The following is a 5,068-nucleotide window of genomic DNA, read 5'->3' as shown; positions in this document are numbered from 1 at the left end:
AGCATCCATTGTTCTTTACCTAAAATGAGAGACTATGCACATCAAAATGCCTTTTAAGTGTATTCACTTACCCCTTCGATCCATGCTGCTCTTGCTCTTGGTTAGAGAATCTGCTTTTTCCAAAAGGCAGTGAATAGGGGGGAGACCAAGATCTATCAGTATGAGAAGAAAAGAAAGCCGACTGCCTAGCACAAGACGAGTCATCTCCATTATATCTGCCAGGTCCCAGGAGACAGAGGACGTGGTGAATTAAATATGAGTGCAGTTCTCGCTGGTAGCCTGAGAACCTCTTCAAGGAAGATGGTGGTAAACACAGAAGAGACTCAAAACTCATCAAAGCAGAAAATCAGAGGCTGCAAAGAGCTCAACACTAAAGGAGACTTATAACAAGCTGACCAAGGCTAGGGAACTTCGTGGAAGAGGGGGCAGAAAGAGTGTAAGGGCTACAGGATGGGAAGAAGTATGCTGAGGCATTCTCTCCCCACCGCACCCCATAGTGACTGGTGCATTCATGACCCCACAGTGAATACAAAGGCAGGCCCTCAGGAGAATAGGCTTGGGGGAGAGGGAACGTAAAAGTATAACCAGAGGGCTGGAGAGATGGCTTATCCCTTAACACACTTGCCTGCAAAGCCTAAGGACTCAGGTTCAATTCTCCAGGTTCTGCATAAGACAGATGCACATGGTGGCTCATGCATCTGGAGTTCATTTACAGTGGCTGGAGGCACCCATTCTCTCTCCCTCTCTCTGTCTCTAATAAGTAAATTTTAAAAAGTATAACCAGAGGGGATTATGATCAATATGCAATATGTTCATACTGTAAAGTTCACAATTAATAATAATAATAAAGAAATAGCCAGGCATGGTGGTTCTCACTTTTTGTCCCACCACTTGGGAGGCAGATGTGTGAATTGGAGGCTATGCTGAGACTACATAGTGAATTCCAGGTCAGCCAGAGCTAGGGCAAGACCCTAACTTGAAAAACCAAAAATAAATAAATAAATAAAGGCAGTTATGCTGTAAAATTCAGGATGAAGTTGAAATAACAAGTGATATACTCTTTGGGGTAAAAGAATTTTTAGTATATATTAACCTATTAGATTTGCAGTAAATGTAGTTGCCTACTTAGTTACCTTTAAATTACTAAATATTGCAGGGCATGGTGATGAACACCTTTAATCCCAGCACTCAGGAGGCAGAGGTAGGAGGATCACTGTGAATTCAAGGCCACCCTGAGACTGCATAGTGAATTCCAGGTCAGCCTCCGCTAGAGCAAGACTCTACCTCGAAAAACAAAAAAGTTACTAAATATTATTTGTCTATGTAGGAATATGTATCAAAATTCCTTGTAGAAAGACCATCACAATAAGAGGAAAAGATCATAACATCAAAATAAAAGAGAGACTGATTGAGAGGTGGAGGGGATATGATGGAGAATGGAGTTTCAAAGGGGGAAGTGGAGGGAGGGAGGGCATTGCCATGGGATATTGTTTACAATCATGGGAGTTGTTAGGAACAGTATTGAACTTAGACTGGCCCAGCCTATGGACGAGTAAGGTGAACTGATGATGTTAAAGTGTCTATCTTTATATGTGTGAAACAATTATTCCTCTTGCATGCACAAGTACAAGATGAAGTGTAGCTATAATGTAAATTTATTTTTTGCTTCTGTTGAAAGTTTTAAACATATGCAAAAAATAGCATGGTACAATGAATCCCATATGTCTTCCAACATATGACCAATATTGCTTCATCTATATTTCCCATACTGCTTTCTCCTCTTCTCAGTAGTTTATTTTAAAACAAAGCTCATATCATTTCACAGGCATGATCCTACTAACTTATTCTCAGTGGGCATAGTAAAGCACAATCCAGAACTCAAGGGCTCAAGGGCTCTTCTTGCCTCAGCCTCCCACATAGCTGGTACCATAGGCATGTGTCATTGCACCTCATTTTTTGTTTGTTTGTTTGTTTTAGTTTTCATTTTTGTTTTATTTATTTGGGAGAAAGATAGAAAGAGACAGAGAGAGAGAGAGAATGGGCACACCAGGGCCTTCAGCCACTGTAAACAAACTCCAGACACATGTACCACCTTGTGCATCTGGCTTATGTGGGTCCTGGGGAATCAAACCTGGGTCCTTTGGCTTCTCAGGCAAATTCCTTAACCACTAAGCCATCTCTCCATCCCTGCACCTGGTTTATTTTAAATATGCACATTCAGGGACTAGAGAGATTTCTCAGTGGTTAAGGCACTTGCCTGTGAAGTTTAAGGACCCAGGTTTGATTCCCCAGTAGCCACATAAGGCAGATGCACAAGGTGATTCATGCCTCTAGAGTTTGTTTGCAAGGGTTCGAGGCCCTGGTGTGCACATTCTTTCTTTTTCTGTCTCTCTCTGTATCTGCCTGTTTTTCTCTCTCTCTCAAATAAATAAATAAAATGTTAACTATGCATATTCAAAGAATCCCCTTCAATTAATCATCATAAGCACTCAGTGACATTACCTTTCTCAAAATAATTCTCAGCAATTAAAATGAATTCTCAGAATTCATTCCAATGCAAAATGCAAAATTTATTAAAGGATAAATAGGAAATCTATGCCAAATAAGTTTATAGAAACTTATATGTTCAATTATGTATAATTGAAATTGAAGAAAAGTTGTATCTCAGAATTACTTTCAGGACTTGCCATATAAGTTAAGCATGCCAAATCACAGCCAAACCTCCCTCTTCCAGGACACTGGATGTGAAAATGGCCCTGACAGCTTTGTGAATAAACGTCCAGCTACAGGGGAGGTAGTCAGGCTGACGAGCGCATGTTTGTTAGGGGTAATAGATTCACAAAGGCACCAATGCTCCTTTCATGAAGAGTCTGATGCCCATAAAGCAGTTCAGTAATTACCTACTCAGTGTCCAGAGATGCTAATGAAAGAGAGAGTGCTGTGGCCTGGCAGCTGAAACAGGAATGGAATTAAGGACAACGTGAGAAGCAGCTAAGAAAGCCAGCCAACTGCAGAACAGAAGCTCTGTTTGATCTTTGTACCATACATTCCAGTGATTCCTGCCACTTTAGGGGTTTATCTTGATTTTGGGCCTCCATGCTTTTGTAAACTATGCTCGTTCGCTGTGATCAGAATGCCTCCTCCCACTGGGTGGGCCAGCTGAGGATGATTCCAGTCATCCTTTAAGACCTTGATCAAGCGATACCACGTTCTTCAACTCCGGCTCCCTCCACTGTGCCAGTCCCCATTGGACTGTGTAGGTGTCTCTTTCAATGTCTGTGTGACTGTTTTATAGTATTAATGTGCATGTTTGTGTGTGTGTGTGTGTGTGTGTGTGTGTGTGTGTATATATATATATATACTTTCACAGTTACATGAGCAGCTTTATTTTTGTATCTTTGGCACTAGGACAGTGAATTTCATAGAAAAGGCCCTCAGAAAGCACGTGTGTGGGTGGAAGAGGTGGCTCAGAAGTTAAGGCACTTGCCTACAAAGCCTAACGGCCCGAGTTTGATTCCCCAGTACTGATGTAAAGCCAGATGCACAGAGTGGCACATGCATTTGGAGTTTCTTTGTAGCAGCAGGAGGCCCTGGTGTGACTATTCATTTTCCCTTTCTCTGTCTCCTCTCACAAATAAATAAATAAAAATATTTTTTAAATCACATGTTTAATACTCATGTGATTTTGCTTAACTTGTGGACAAAGATACCAGGCAGGTACATAAGTAAACCCTCTTCTGCAACACAGGGCTCATTGTATGGTATGTTTGATACATATAAGGAGGAATATGGAAGCTGGGAAGATGGCTCAATGGTTAAAGATGCTTGTTTGCAAAGCATGCTGCCCAAGGCCAATTGCCAAACCACTCATATAAAGCTGGACTCAAAAAGTGATGCAAGCCTCTGCTGTTCTTTTGTAGCCATAAAAGAGGCCCTGGTGAGCTCATACAGACACACATGCACACACATGTGCAAATAAATGAAAATAAAAAGAGGGAATATGATGCCACCTTAAAAAAAAAAAAGAACTACTCTCTCTCTCTCTTAAATAAATAAATAGGAGCTGGAAAGATGACTTAGTAGTTAAGGCGCTTGCCTGTGAAGCCTAAGGTCCCAGGTTCAATTCCCCAGTACCCATTTAAATCAGATGCACAAGGTGCCCGTTCATCTGGAGTTCATTCTCAGTGGCTAGAATCCCTAGCATGCCCATTCTCTCTCTCTCTCTCTCTTGCTCTCGCTCTCGCTCTGTCATCTCTCTATCTCTCCCCCCCTTCTTTCAAATAAAAAGAAGTCACCTGTTTATTACATAGACAGGAACAATAAACTATATCTCTTCACATGTTTGGGACCTTAAAATGTCCCCACTATATAGCAAAGTAGTTTTGGGTGTGGGCCTTAAACAATATGGAGTAAGCAAAGAAGAAGATCCCAGCCAAACATGGTGGTGCACGCCTTTAAGCCCAGCACTTGGGAGGCAGAAGTGGGAGGATAGTGAATTCCAGGTCAGCCTGGGCCAAAGTGAGACCCTACCTCAAAAAAATAAAAATAAAGGAGGAGGAGAAGAAGGAAGAATGGGAAAAGAAGAAGGAGAGAGGGAAACCTCACCATCATGCAGTTTGTGCAGCAGAATCCCTGGACGTTTCAGATCTTGGCAGGGGAAACTTAAGGCATAAAACTGCCCAAAGAAATGCTGGTACCTTCTGTCCCTCTCTTGACGAAAAAGGATTTTTCAATTACAATTTTTCAATATATATGCACTTTAATGTTTTTAATTTAGTATTTATTTGCAAGCAGAGAAATAAAGTGGGCACACCAGGGCTTTTTGCCACTATAAACACATTCTAGGCACATGCACCACTTTGTGCATCTGGCTTTGAGTAGGGAGTTTAACTAGGGCCATCGGGCTTGGCATGTAAGTAAGAGCCTTTAACTGCTAAGCCATCTCTCTAGCCCTTCAATTCCACTTGTGAGGTGAGCATAATTGTATGATTTTTCTTTGAGGGATGAATTCTTGTTTGTGGGAGGGTTTTGTTTGTTTGTTTGTTTGTTTGATTGTTTGTTTGTTTGT

At 41.4% G+C, this 5,068-nt stretch overlaps 1 non-coding gene across 1 annotated transcript; it reads left to right on the top strand.

Annotated features, from left to right (window-relative positions):
* Positions 1–3,670: 3,670 nt before the first annotated feature.
* Positions 3,671–3,791, top strand: LOC123455451. Its single transcript, XR_006633921.1, has one exon. It is a non-coding gene; the product is annotated as a small nucleolar RNA SNORA40 (small nucleolar RNA).
* Positions 3,792–5,068: the final 1,277 nt, after the last annotated feature.

This window comes from Jaculus jaculus, chromosome 16 (assembly GCF_020740685.1).
Source record: "Jaculus jaculus isolate mJacJac1 chromosome 16, mJacJac1.mat.Y.cur, whole genome shotgun sequence".
In the NCBI taxonomy this organism is placed as follows: Eukaryota; Metazoa; Chordata; class Mammalia; order Rodentia; family Dipodidae; genus Jaculus; species Jaculus jaculus.
This window is presented reverse-complemented; position numbering and strand designations above follow the sequence as displayed.